Source organism: Panthera pardus, unplaced genomic scaffold, assembly GCF_024362965.1.
Source record: "Panthera pardus isolate Hobbes unplaced genomic scaffold, ASM2436296v1 HiC_scaffold_13, whole genome shotgun sequence".
NCBI classification, from domain to species: Eukaryota; Metazoa; Chordata; class Mammalia; order Carnivora; family Felidae; genus Panthera; species Panthera pardus.
Window position 1 is genome coordinate 105990621 of NW_026526688.1, and position 16242 is coordinate 106006862.

Below are 16242 nucleotides of genomic sequence, written 5' to 3' on the forward strand. Positions count from 1 at the left end.
AAATTCAGCACCCTTTCTTAATAAAAACCCTAGAGAAAATCACGGTAGAAGGAGCATACTTAAAGATCATAAAAGCCATTTATGAAAAGCCCACAGCTAACATCATCCTCAATGGGGAAAAACTGAGAGCTTTCCCCCTGAGATCAGGAACAGGACATGGATGTCCACTCTCACCGCTGTTGTTTAACATAGCGTTGGAAGTTCTAGCATCAGCAATCAGACAACAAAAAGAAATCAAAGGCATCAAAATTGGCAAAGATGAAGTTAAGCTTTCACTTTTTGCAGATGACATGATATTATACATGGAAAATCCGATAGACTCCACCAAAAGTCTGCTAGAACTGATACATGAATTCAGCAAAGTTGCAGGATACAAAATCAATGTACAGAAATCAGTTGCATTCTTATACACTAACAATGAAGCAACAGAAAGACAAATCAAGAAACTGATCCCATTCACAATTGCACCAAGAAGCATAAAATACCTAGGAATAAATCTAACCAAAGATGTAAAAGATCTGTATGCTGAAAACTATAGAAAGCTTATGAAGGAAATTGAAGAAGATATAATGAAATGGAAAAACATTCCATGCTCATGGGTTAGAAGAATAAATATTGTCAAAATGTCAATACTACCCAAAGCTATCTACACATTCAATGCAATCCCAATCAAAATTGCACCACCATTCTTCTCGAAACTAGAATAAGCAGTCCTAAAATTCATATGGAACAACAAAAGGCCCCGAATAGCGAAGGTAATTTTGAAGAAGACCAAAGCAGGAGGCATCACAATCCCAGACTTTAGCCTCTACTACAAAGCTGTCATCATCAAGACAGCATGGTATTGGCACAAAAACAGACACATAGACCAATGGAATAGAATAGAAACCCCAGAAATAGACCCACAAAAGTATGGCCAACTCATCTTTGACAAAGCAGGAAAGAATATCCAATGGAAAAAAAGACAGTCTCTTTAACAAATGGTGCTGGGAGAACTGGACAGCAACATGCAGAAGAATGAAACTAGACCACTCTCTTACACCATTCACAAAAATAAACTCAAAATGGATAAAGGACCTGAATGTGAAACAGGAAACCATCAAAACCCTAGAGGAGAAAGCAGGAAAAGACCTCTCTGACCTCAGCCGTAGCAATCTCTTACTCGACACATCCCCAAAGGCAAGGGAATTAAAAGCAAAAATGAACTACTGGGACCTCATGAAGATAAAAAGCTTCTGCACAGCAAAGGAAACAATCAACAAAACTAAAAGGCAACCAACGGAATGGGAAAAGATATTTGCAAATGACATATCGGACAAAGGGCTAGTATCCAAAATCTATAAAGAGCTCACCAAACTCCACACCCGAAAAACAAATAACCCAGTGAAGAAATGGGCAGAAAACATGAATAGACACTTCTCTAAGGAAGACATCCAGATGGCCAACAGGCACATGGAAAGATGCTCAACATCGCTCCTCATCAAAGAAATACAAATCAAAACCACACTCAGATATCACCTCAAGCCAGTCAGAGTGGCCAAAATGAACAAATTAGGAGACTCTAGATGCTGGCGAGGATGTGGAGAAACGGGAACCCTCTTGCACTGTTGGTGGGAATGCAAACTGGTGCAGCCACTCTGGAAAACAGTGTGGAGGTTCCTCAAAAAATTAAAAATAGACCTACCCTATGACCCAGCAGTAGCACTGCTAGGAATTTACCCAAGGGATACAGGAGTACTGATGCATAGGGGCACTTGTACCCCAATGTTTATAGCAGCACTCTCAACAATAGCCAAATTATGGAAAGAGCCTAAATGTCCATCAACTGATGAATGGATAAAGAAATTGTGGTTTATATACACAATGGAGTACTATGTGGCAATGAGAAAGAGTGAAATATGGTCCTTTGTAGCAACGTGGATGGAGCTGGAGAGTGTGATGCTTAGTGAAATAAGCCATACAGAGAAAGACAGATACCATATGCTTTCACTCTTATGTGGATCCTGAGAAACTTAACAGAAACCCATGGGGGAGGGGAAGGGAAAAAAAAACAGAGGTTAGAGTGGGAGAGAGCCAAAGCATAAGAGACTCTTAAAAACCTGAGAACAAACTGAGGGTTGATGGGGGGTGGGAGGGAGGGTAGGGTAGGTGATGGGTATTAAAGAGGGCATCTTTTGGGATGAGCACTGGGTGTTGTATGGAAACCAATTTGACAATAAATTTCATATATTAAAAAAAAAAGAAGTCAAGCCCTTCAGAAGAATAGTATTTCTACTTGATATCTACTTGATAACACATGTATGTTTATAAACCCAAAATACAAGATCCTGTTTCATGAGGATATACTACACCCATTTCCAATGAAGGTAGAACACAAAATAAAGTTGTCCATTTTTGCCATTATTATTTAGCATTATTTTTGAATTACTTGTCAAAATAATCAGAAAAGGAAAAAAATGAGGATAAAATTATCCAGAAAGTAAAATTTACATTTTCAGATTTAACAATTTTGTATCTTGCAAGTCTAAGAAAATCAACTAAAAATAATCTCAGAAAGCCATCACATTAGGTAGGGGCACAGTTAATGCTTCCACTTGCTTATTTTTCTGTAAGGCTCTGTTAACCTGACCTCTGTGGTAAAAGCCTGACTTCACCAACCTGTATTCAGAATGGTGTTATCTGCTTTTACTTTTTTAATTAAGTTAACACGGTAATCATTCATTCACCTTTCACCTCAGCTCATTTTTCCATCTCTCTTAAGGTTAATTTTCTCCTTAAAGTTTCCATCTTTGGCTGAGACTATTCTGCATATATATGAAAACCAAGTGGCATATTTAATTTTATTTCTCTCTTCCTCAAGGAAAATAACTTTTTATTTTTCATGTTAAACCAGACTGATTAAGTTTTAGCCATTTGAATTATATCTAAATTTATAATACTATATGCAAATAAAGTTATATTAAAAACTTGGTAAACTACCATATTTTAATCAACAAAGTTGTATTAAAAGCATTGATTCTTTGGTATATCAAAGTAATAAAAACCATTTCACAAAGGGCACTACTCGAAGCCTAGATGCATCAATCTAAAAGAGAAAATATGGAGACTTGTGTGCTATTTTCAAATATCTGCAGTCAAATGCTCTACCCCTGAGCTATACCCCCATATTTTCAAATGTCTTGAGGATTATATAATAAACAGACATTTACAGTTGATTTTCAGTCTGATAACTGGAAAAACAAAGTCTCACAGGCACCTAACCAATTTTTAAAATTTGTCTACTTGTGCAACAATAATTTATATCAAAAATTTATTAGAAAACTATGCCAAAAGATAAGTGAAGCCTGATATTTTATAAGGAAATTATAATTAATGACATGCTAAATCACAAATGAAAATATATGGAAACTAGTTTAATAATGTGGACCCACATTCCTAGATTTTTATAAATTAGTTTCAACATGGGAAAAGGGAATGGGAAAAGTTGTCATTTATCAATCAACTATTCTCAAAATGAGAAATCTAGAATCATTTAAGTAGAGAAGCAGATATTTCAAACTCAGATTATTATCGATTAAAAACATAAGTTACATTAGAAAAAAATATAGCTGTGGAATTAGGTCACCAAGATGGTGATATAGTTTATTCAAACCCCACAAAGCAATAACTAATAACTGTTCATGGACAAGACAACAGTGAAAGAATTTTAGAACATGGGAATCAGGCTGAAGCATCCCCCTTGCCTCAGCTACCACCACAAAGACCAGGACAGAGTGCATTAGAAGGGTAAGAGTAATTGCTACATGCTATGTTGCGCTCCTCCAGCCTTCCACAGAACCATGCCAAGAGGTCTTCCCTGGGCCTCTGGCTCCTGCAGTTGAAAAAAGAGACTGGGGGTGACATCTAGCCCCAGCAACATTTTGGGTCACTCTGTCGACCTCCTTTTCTGGTTTTGCCCTTAGAGATTACAGGGGAATCTGTGGGGCTCAACCACTGGGTATCTGATTATATTGAAAAGAGAATAGAACATTCAACAACCAGCACTCAAATCTTGGCACACTGACTTCCTTCCTACAGATACCACTGTGTAGCCTCAACTAACAGTTTTGCTCCTCTGAAAAACTAAGTTGGTGGTAGTCTCACCAGGGAACATGATGGGGTGCAGTTTGGCCTGAGTTAGGTCCTCAAATGAAAAATTTTGCTGGCCCTTGAGCCTGGTCTGATCATGCCCAGGCAGAAGAGCTGAGTCCTAGCACCACCTGCTTCAGACAGGGCTCTTAGCCTCTCCCAACCAGAAAGCCTGTTGGGAAAAATTGGGGAGATGCCTGAAATGAACACTTCCAGTGCTAGTATGGCAGGAAACTAGAGTCATAGCCCCATGTGAAAGGAAGGGCTGATGAGACCACCTGGAAGCTGCTGCATAACCCAACAATGCTTGGGGTGAGAAGTGAACAGCCTAAATTATGACTCCCAGAGTGAAAGCTTTGGTCCTGTTAAGCCAGGGAACTTGGGGCATGGGCCAGATTGAGTTATGAGCACAAAGAACCTTAGTGTCCTTGAAACTATTTCTCCCACTGAACCTGGGACAGGAAACTAAATTGTAGCCCCACTTATTGCTGAATAAGCCTTCTGCTTGTCTAAGTAACCTTACCAGAATACACAGGAAGCTGCATAACACATCCAAAGCCCTGCTTATAGTGGCACTTGAACACAGAACAGAGATCATAGTTTTCCGTCTGTAGAACAAAACTGATGGCCTCACTTGGCCAGGATATTCATATCATACTCTTGCCTGATTTGGGTCCCCTAACAATAAGTTATGTATGCTCTGGGGCTCATTATGTTGCCTGCCATCACAGGGAAGCTAATTTATAGCCCTGTCTCATACTAAATATAGTCTCCAGTCCCAGCCATCTAGTAAGGCTGACCAGAGAATTTGAACAACCAGAGAGCCCATCCTACCACTTCACAAAGGCAGGGGAACATGACAGCAGTCCTATTCAATTGTTCTCAGCTAAGGATACGACTTTGCACTCCCAACCTTAGAACTTACACAGTTGTCTCATCCCAAAATAGACACTGAAAGCAGGTCCTACCTTCCCACAGATATTACCAGGATCAAAACCTGACTTCACAGCTGACTGATGAAGAAGTCTCTGCCAAAGAAACCTGCAAAGCTTAGAAGAGGAGATAACTTACTCAAAGGGACACATATTATCAAATTGAGGAATAAAAGTTCATAAAATTCAGGTAAATATGACACAACCAAAGAAAATTAATAAAGCTCTAATAACTACTTTAACGAAATGGTGATTTATGGACTGTCAAAGGACTCAGAATAATCTTCTTCAAGTAGTTTCATAGACTTCAAGAACACACAGATAACAAAGTAAAATTAGAAAAACAATGCATGTACAAAACAAGAAGTTCAACAAAGACACAGAAACTGTAAACTAGATTTTAAACTAAAGGCTGTAACAAGAGATGAAGAACGGCATCATATCATAATTGTGGCGTCTATCCATCAAGAAGAGGTAACAATTGTAAATGTTTATGCATCCAATTTGAAAGAACCCTAATAAATAAAACAATTAATCACAAACATAAGCAATCTTATCGATAAGAATGCAGTAATTACAAGGGACTTTAATACTCCACTTAAAGAAATGGACAGATCATATAGGCAGAAAATCAATAAAGAAACAATGGCCCCGAATAATACACAGGACCAGATGGACTTGAGAGATATATTCAGAACTTTTCATCCAAAAGCAGCAGAATATACATTATTCTTGAGTGCACATGGAACATTCTCCAAGATAGATCACATACTGGGTCATAAAACAGTCCTCAATAAATATAAAAGAATTGAGATCATACCATGCACATTTTCAGATCACAAAGCTATGAAACTTGAAACCAACCACAAGAAAAAGTTTGGAAAACCTCCATATGCATGGAGGTTAAAGAACATCCTACTAAAGAATAAATGGGTCAACCAGGCAATTAAAGAAGAAATTAAAAAAATATAAGGAAACAAATGAAAATGAAAACATGACAATCCAAACCCATTGGGATGCAGCAAAGGCAGTCCCAAGAGGAAAATACATTGCAATCCAGGCCTATCTCAAGAAACAAGGAAAATCCCAAATACAAAACCTAACTGCACATCTAAAGGAACTAGAAGCAGAACAGCAAAGAAACCCCAAGGCCAGGAGAATAAGATAAATAATAAAGATTAGAGCAGAAAAAAAGCAATATAGAATTAAAAAAAAAACAGTAGAATAGATCAATGAAAATAAGAGCTAGTTTTTTGAAAAAAATAAAGAAAATTGACCAACCTCTAACCAGACTTCTTAAAAAAGAAAAGAGAGAGGACCCCAATAGATAAAATCATGAATTAAATTGACTTATCACAACCAACCCCTCAGAAATACAATTATCAGAGAATACTATGAAAAATTATATGCCAACAAAATGGACAACCTGGAAGAAATAGACAAATTCCTACACACCTATACACTACCAAAACTCAACCAGGGAAAAATAGAAAATTTGAACAGGCCTGTAACTAGTGAAGTAATTTAATTGGTTATCAAAAGGCTCCCAACAAATAAGAGTCTTGACCCAGATGACTTCCCAGGGGAATTCTACCAGACTCTTAAAACAGAATTAATATCTATCCTTCTCAAGCCGATCCAAAAAATAGAAATGGAAGGAAAGCTTCTGGACTCATTCTATGAAGCCAGCATTACCTGATTCCCAAACCAGACAGAGACCCCACAAAAACGGAGAATTAGAGGCCAATATACCTGATGAACATGAATGCAAATATTCTCAACAAGATACTAGCAAATCAAATTCAACAGCATATAAAAAGAATTATTCACCATGATCAAGTGGAATTCATTCCTGGGCTGCAGGGCTGGTTCAATATTCGCAAATCAATCAATGTGATACATCACGTTAATAAAAGAAAGGATAAGAACCATATGATCCTGCCAATAGATGCAGCAAAAGCATTTGACAAAATACAGCATTGTTTCTTAATAAAAGCCCTCAGGAAAGTTGGGATAGAAGAAACATACCTAAACATCATAAAAGCTATATATGAAAAGCCCACAGCTAATATGATCCTCAAAGGGGAAATACTGAGAGCGCTCCCCCCGAGAAGAGGAACAAGACAGGTATGTTAACTCTTACCTCTGTTGTTTAACATAGTGTTGGAAGTCCTAGCATCAGAATCAGACAATGAAATGAAATCAAAGGCATCAAAATTGGCAAAGAAGAAGTCAAACTTTCACTTTTTCCAGACAACATGATACACTACATGGAAAACCTGAAAGACCACCAAGAAGTCGCTAGAACTGCTACGTGAATTCAGCAAAGTTGCAGGATACAAAATCAATGTACAGAAATTGCTTGCATTTCTATACTCCAAGAATGAAGCAACAGAAAGAGAAATCAAGAAACCAATCCCATTTACAATTGTACCAAGGACCATAAAATACCTAGTATAAACCTAACCAAATATGTAAATGGTCAGTATGCTGAAAATGATAGAAAACTTATGAAGGAAATTGAAGAAGACGCAAAGAAGTGGAAAAACATTCCATGCTCATGGATTATAAGAATAAATATTGTTAAAATGTCAATACTACCCAAAGCAATCTACACATTTAATGCAATCCCAATCAAAATTGCACTGGCATTCTTCTCAAAGCTAGAACAAGCAATCCTAAAATTTGTATGGAACTACAAAAGACCCTGGATAGCTAAAATAATGTTGAATAGAAAACAAAAGTAGGAGGCATCACAATCCCAGAATTTAGCCTCTACTACAAAGCTGTAATCATTAAGACAGTATGGTATTGGCACAAAAACAGACACATAGACCAATGGAATAGAATAGAGAACCCAGAATTGGACCCACAAATGTATGGTCAACTAATTTTTGACAAAGCAGGAAAGAGTATCCAATGGAAAAAAGACAGTCTCTTTAGCAAATGGTGATGGAGAACTGGACAGCAACATGAAGAATGAAACTAGACCACTTTCTTATATCATACACAAAAATAAACTCAAAATGGATGAAAGACCTAAATTTGAGACAGGAAACCATCAAAACCCTAGAGGAGAAAACTGGCAACAACCTCTTTGGCCCCAGCCGCAGCAATTACTTGCTCAACACATTTCCAAAGGCAAGGGGATTAAAAGAAAAAATGAACTATTGGGACCTCATCAAGTTAAAAGCTTCTGCACTGCAAAGGAAACAATCAACAAAACTAAAAGGCAACCAAGGGAATGGGAAAAGATATTCGTAAATGACATATCAGATAAAGGATTAGTATCCAAAATCTATAAAGAATTTACCAAACTCCACACCAGAAAAACAAATAATCCAGTGAAGAAATGGGCAGAAGACATGAATAGACACTTTTCCATAAAAGACATCCAGATGGCCAACCGACACATGAAAAAAATGCTTAACATCACTCATCATCAGGGAAATACACTGAGATACCACCTCATACTGGTCAAAGTGGCTAAAATGAACAAGTCAGGCAACAACAGATGCTGGTGTGGATGTGGAGAAACAGGAACCCTCTTGCACTGTTGGTGGGAATGCAAACTGGTGCAGCCACTCTGGAAAACAGTGTGGAGGTTTCTCAAAAAATTAAAAATAGAACTATCCTATGACCCAGCAATAGTACTATTAGGAATTTATCCAAAGGAAACAGGAGTGCTGATTCATACTCCAATGTTTATAGCAGTGCTTTCAACAATAGACAGATTATAGAAAGAGCCTAAATGTCTAGTAACTGATGAATGGATAAAGAAGGTATGGTTTATACATACAATGGAATACTACTTGGAAATGAGAAAGAATTAAATGTTACCATTTGCAGCAACATGGATGAAAATGGAGGGTATTATGCTAAGTGAAATAAGTCAGCCAGAGAAAGATTATATGTTTTCATTTATATGTGGAACTTGAGAAACTTAACAGAAGACCATGGGGGAAGGGTAGGGGAAAAATAATTATAGAGAGGGAGGGAGGCAAACCATAAGAGACTCTTAAATACAGAGAACAAACTGAGGGTTGATGGGCATTGAGGAGTGCACTTGTTGCGATGAGCACTGTGTGTTGTATGTAAGCAATGAATCACTGGAATGTATCCCCAAAATGAAAAGCACACTGTACACACTGTATGTTAGCCAATTTGAGAATAAATTATATTTAAATAAATAAATATTTTAAAAATCCTAGTCTTGAAAAATACAATGACTGAACAGAGGAATTCAATAGAGAGCTTCAAAAGAAAACTCAACCATTCAGAAGAAAGAATCATCAACATGGAAAATAGGATATTTGAATTACCTAGTCAGAGGAATAAAAAGAAAAAACAATGAAAATGAGTGCATAAAGCTTGAGACTTACAGGACACAATGAAAAGAAACAATATCCATATCAGAGTAATTCCAAAAGGAGAAGAGAAAAGGACAGAAAGTATATTTAAAGCAATAATGGCTGGAGGCACCTGAGTGGCTCGGTTGGCTAAGCGTCGGACTTCAGCTCAGGTCATGATCTCATGGTTCATGGGTTTGAGCCCTGCGTCGGGCTTTGTGCTAACAGCTCTGAGCCTGGAGCCTACTTTGGATTTTGTGTCTCCTTCTCTCTGTCCCTACCCTGCTCACACTCTGTGTCTGTCTCTCACAAAAATAAAATAAACATTAAAAAAATTAAAAAAAATAAAAAGCGATATGGCAGATAATTTCCCAAACCTGGAAAGAGAAATAGACATTTAGATCCAAGAGGCTCAAAGTACCTCAAATATGTTGAACACAAATACGGCTACACATACACATGCCCATGTATACACATAATTAAATTGTCAAAGTCAAAGACAAAGAAGAATTTTAAAAGCAGGAAAAGAGAGAGGTATAAGGGAACCCTCATAAGACTATCAGTGGATTTATTAACATGAAGTTTTCAAGTCAAATTAGAATAGCTTGACATATTCAAAATACTGAAAGAAAAGCATACTGTTGAAAAAGAATACTGTATCTAATGAAGTGGTCCTTCAGATATGGAGAGATAGAAAATATTTTGAACAGAAAAAAGTTGAGGGAGTTTGTTAATGCTAAACTTGCCTACAAAAGATGATAAAGGGAATGTTCTAAGGGGAAATAGAAGAACACTAATTAACATCATAAAACAAGAATGCATTGCAGAACTCACTGGCAATAGTAAATATATACTCAAAATTGGAATCTGTAATATGGTAATCATGGTGCATACTTCACTTACAACTCTAGTTTAAAGGTTAAAAAACAAACATAATAACCATAACTATAATCATCTATTAGTTGTATAACATAAAAATAGGTAAACTGTAACATTAGTACCCTAAAATGTGAGGGGAGGAGATATAAAATTATAAAGCTTAGGAATTCTATTGAAATTAGGTTTTTATTAGTTTGAAATAGGGTGTTACAATTTTAAGATAGTTTATGGAAGGACCATGGTAACCACAATGGAAAAATCTGTAGTAATTATACAAAGGAACATTATAAACAAGTTAACACATAGTGACATCAAAAGACAAAAAGAAAGCAGGAAACAAGGAACAGTGGATCTACAAACAACCAGAAAACAATTCAGTGGTAATAGTAAGTCCTTACTTATTAATAATTACTTTAAAATAGAATAGTTCTCCAATCAAAAGACATAGAGTAGCTTAATGGATAAACAATAATAACAACAAAATAAAACTCAAAACAACAAGAAACCAGTATCTAGTGATACATTGTCTATAAGAGATTCACTTTAGCCTTAAAGACCAATCTGTGAGTGAAAGTATGGAAAAAGATATTTCAAGGAAATGGTAACCAAAAAATCAGGAGTATTGATACTTATATCAAGCAAAATAGGCTTTAAACAAAAATGTTAAAAAAAAAGAAAAAGAAAAAGAAAAAAGTTCACTATGTAATGATAAAAGGGTTGATACATCAAGAAGATATAACAATTGTAAATATTTATGCACCCAACAACAGCTCATCAACAAAACACGTAAAAATTAACTAAAAGGAGAAATAAAGAACAATATAATAATAATTGCGGACTATAATACCCTACCCTCGAAATGGATAGCTCATCCAAGACAGAGGAGCAACAATGAAACAGGGGATTTTGAACAAGACTATATACCAAAATGTACTGAAGACACATACAAAATACTCTGAAAGCAGAATACACATTCTCTTCAAGTACACATGAAACATTTTCTAAGATGGACCACGTGTCAGGCCACAAAACGGTGTTAGCAAATTCAAGAGGGTTTGAAATCATACCAACTATCTTCAGTATCTTCTGTAACCACACTGGTATGAAATTAAAATTCAAAAACAGGAGAAAACTGAAAAATTCACAAATACACGGAAACTAAACAATGCTGTCCTGAACAACCAATGGCTCAAAGAAGAAGTTAAAGGGGAAATAAAAAAGTATTTGGAGACCAACAAAAATGAAAACACAACATATTTAAGTTTATAGGACACAGCAAAAGCAGTGCTAGGGAGGAAGTTCATCACAATAAACACCTACATTAAGAAGCAAGAAAGATCCCAAATAAACAATATAACACAACATCTTAAGGAATAAGAATAAATTGCATTACAAGTTAGTAGAAGGAAGAAAATAATAAGGATTAGAGCAGAAATAAATGAATAATAGGAAAATAGGAAATATTAACCCATCTAAGATTAACCAAACAATTTTAAAACATAAAATTGACAAACCTTTAGCTAGACTAACCATGGAAAAAACAAAAAGGACCCAAATCAATCAAATTATAAATGAAGAAGGGGGCATTACAACTGATGCCACAGATAAACAAACGCTTATAAGAAGCCACTGTGAACAACTGTGTACAAAAAAACAGACAAGCTAGAAGAAATGGAAACATCTTACCAAGAGTGAATGAAGAAGAAACAGAAATAGGCCAATTGTAAGGAGACTAAATCAAAACCAAAGCGAAATAAAATCCACCAATGAAGTAGAACCCAGATGGCTTCATTGGTGAATTTTACCGAACATTTAAAAAATCAATGCCAGTCCTTCTCAAACTCAAACTCAAAAAAAAAAAAAAAAAAAAAAAAGGAATATTCCCAAACTCATTTTACAAGGCCAACATTACCTTGATATCAAAGCTAGAAAAAGGCAAACAGAAAACTATAGACCAATATGCCTGGTGAATATGATGCAAAATTTTTCAATAAAATACTAGTCAATTGATTATTACAGTACATTGAAAGGATTATTCACCATGATCAATTGGGATTTATACTTAGGATGGATGCAAGGATGGCTTAACTATATGCAAATCAACATGAAGCAATACACTAATAGAATGAAATAAAAACAATCATATCATCTCAATAGATGCAGAAAAATCATTTGACAAAATCTAACATTTATTTAGGATAAGAATAAACAGACTCTTAAGCACATAGAATAAATTGGTGGTTGCCCGAGGAGAGAGGGGTGAGAGGATGGGCAAAATTGGTAAAGGGAAATGGAATGTACAAGCTTCCAGTTATGGAATAAGTCACAGAGATGAAAAGTATAGCACAGGTAATGTAGTCAGTAATATAGTAATGACATTGTACGGTGACTATGGTTATCTTGGTAAGTAAACATTTAGTAGTCTACAGAATTGTCAAGTCAGTATGCCACACACCTGAAATTAATAAAACATTGAATGCCAATTATTCTTCAAAAAAAGACACATGGCAAAAGACCTGAATAGACATTTTCCCCAAAGAAGATGTATGAATGGCTAACAGATACATGCACATATGATCAACATTACTTATTATCAGGGAAATGCACATGCAAAACCACCATGAGATATGCCAGATTAGAATAACCATCACCAAAAAGACAAAAGATAAACAACGCAGAGGATGTGGAGAGAAGGGAACCAATGTACACTGTTGGTAGGATTGTAAACTGTTATAGCCACTGTGGAAAACAGTCCTTAAGGGTCCTTTAAAAAACTTACAAACAGAACTACCATGTGATTCAACAATTTCAGTTCTAGGAATATATCCAAAGGAAACAAAAACTCTAACTGAAAATACACACCTACGTTTATTACAGCATTATTTACAATAGCTAAGACCTGGATACAACCTAAATATCCACTGATGGGCAAATAGATAAAAAGTTGTGGTGTGCATGTGTGTGTGAGTGTGTGTGTGTGTGTGTGTGTGTGTGTGTGTGTGTATACATATATATATACATATATACATACACATATATATACACACACACACACGCACACACTGGTATATTATTCAGCCATCAAAATGAGGAAATCCTACTATTTCCAACAACACGGATGCACCTAAAGGTCATATGCCAAATGAAGTAAGTCAGAGAAAGACAAATACTATATGATCTAATTTATATGGAATCTAAAAAACAAAAACAAAAACCAAACTCATAGGAAAAGAGGTCAGATTTGTGGTTACAAGAGGCAGGGGGCCGGGGGTGGGGAGGGAAGATTGGAAGAAGGTGGGTAAAATGTACAAACTTTTAGTTACAAGATAAGATAAATGCTAGGGATTCAAGGTACAACATGATGACTACAGTTAACACTGCTGTATGATATCTATGAAACTTGAGAGTAGATTATAAGATTCTCATCTCTAGGAAAATTGTTTTCATCTATACAGGATGATGGATACTAACTAAATGTACTGTGGTAATCATTTCACAATATATATAAGTCAGATATGTGTTCATGTCCTTTTTTTGGATAACGGCCACAGATTTCTGTGCAGAATTATAAGTAGTAATGCAAACAACTTAATTGTAAGTGAAAATTTGGAATGCAACCATTTTCACACCTATAGCTGCTTAGACTATAGAGCTAAATGTCTGTTTATCAAGAACAGCATTATATGACCACACAGGTTTATACATATATGATGATGCTTAGGTTTGAAGACTAACCAAGACCACATTTGGTTTTACATTTATAATACGTAAAGATTCTTTTGTATTTTCGTTGAGTTTGTCATATGAAAAAATAATTTTTCTGTGGCATTATTAAAATTTTTTTTAATGTTTATTTTTGAGACAGGGAGACAGCACGCAGGCGCGAGAGTGCCCAAATTGGGAAGGGGCAGAGAGAAAGAGGGAAACACAGAACCTGAAGCAGGCTTCAGCCTCTGAGCTCTCAGCACAGAGCCTGATGCAGGGCTCAAACCCACAGATGTGGCATTGTTTTTATATTATCCTAAAACATCTAATCAGTCACTTATGGTTTCTGATTTATTTAAGCATTTACTTGTTTCAGGTGTGTAATTACAGAATATAAATGTATAACTTTTTTAGAGTCCGTTGGAACCAATAGTAAAATAGATTTCTATCTGTGGAATTTAACACTAATGACACTATTATGTAAAAGTAGCTTTACAGTGCATAGTTTTAATTAAAGTAAATATTCTCTTAGCTTTTCCCAAAAAATCCATGCATTTGTTTTGCTTCTTTCAGTTTTGAGAATCAACTAAAGTGAAAGGGATAAACTAAACCCACCGAATTTTAATGCAAAAACGTGAAAGAGTCAAAAGCATTTAGTGCTAGTATGTAATCCAATACAAAGAATCTTGTGGTTCAAAGAGGATTTGGACTTATACCACAATTTCTTCACTGGAATGATTCACTAGTTCTTGAAACAGAAAGTCGTAACACTCCTGAGAGCAAAAAAAAAAAAAAAAAAAGTAATAGAGGAAAATTTAGTGATGGGGTAGGAACACATTATCAGTATCACATATCTTTTGATTAGAATTCTATTTCTTAGATATGCAGAAATGCAGCACATTTCATAAGCTCTTTTACAATGCTTTACTAGGAAATAGACCATATTGAACATATAAGTACACTCTGAAAACTGTTAGACTGACAGTTTACATTTCAAGATTTCCTTTCTGTTAAGGCAACTTTAACCCAGACAGTTTCTTAAATTGAGTTGCTTAAAAACACCAAGTAAACTTGAAAATTACTGTATTATGCACATTAAAAAAATACCATACTTCTCATCCTAAGGGATACTTCAATCAGGAAATAAATTCTGTTAGTAAGAATCTCAAATGCAGTAACCTATGGTTTTAGTTTTACAGACAAGAATATATCAATTAGAGGATACAAATTGTATATACAAGTTGTATATTTCTTTATACTTTTGGCAACCAAAATGAGATGAAATAAATTTGGGGCCAGAGATACTCCTATCCTGTTTTGCTTGAATAATGGTGAGAGAGATTACTCATTATTTCCCTTCTAAAATAACAGTAGCATGAAGAGTTTCCAAGAATATTTTTGCAATTCATTGATATTTAGTTATATGGATAAAATGGCTTTGAGGAAAGAAATGGCAACCCAAGAATTTCATGGTACAAAATAGAGAAAGCTTATTAGGGCTAACTGTCATCTCAATATTTACAAAAATTAAAGACTAATTTAGCAGAATAGATTTCCTATAGTATGTGAAAATCAGTATAAAAGATAAACACTGTTAAAAGATTTATCCACAATTTTGAAACCTTATCAGTAGCTTCAGTCATCACCATCATCATGTTCATTATGCTGAACACTTTCTGTACCCTCAAATCTACACTTAAGCGTTTTATCGAAGATAATTCATTGTACAAAGCTATTCTCAAATACTAGATTTATTCGCTTGCTTGAGTTACAAAAATAAAGGACTGAAAACTAGAATGTTTTAAACCTATTTCCATAAAACAAAGGCAGAAAATAAAGGATATCTATAATTTCTATGGTTTTTGGTACATCTATGAAGATTTCTAGAACATAAGATTGATACATACAGTGGTTCATAAAGGCCGTTCTTCCCACTGTTTATGTGATAGGTGCTAAGAACACAGCCTAGGGGAATATGGAGATTTACTTCTAGCACCATGCAGCTAGAGAAATTCTAACTTCTCCAGGGGAATGCTCTTTACCCCATACTAGGTTACTCCCTTTCCCAACCCAGAGTTAAAGGGCAGCAGCTTCAGTCATTCCAACTGGTGCTTAGATGTACATTCCATCTACAGCTTAATTTTTTATAGTATATGTTTTGCATAATTGAATACATAACATGGATAATAACCTATACATACTTTATTATATATATGTAATCATAAGTTTAATAAGCTGACAAAATTACC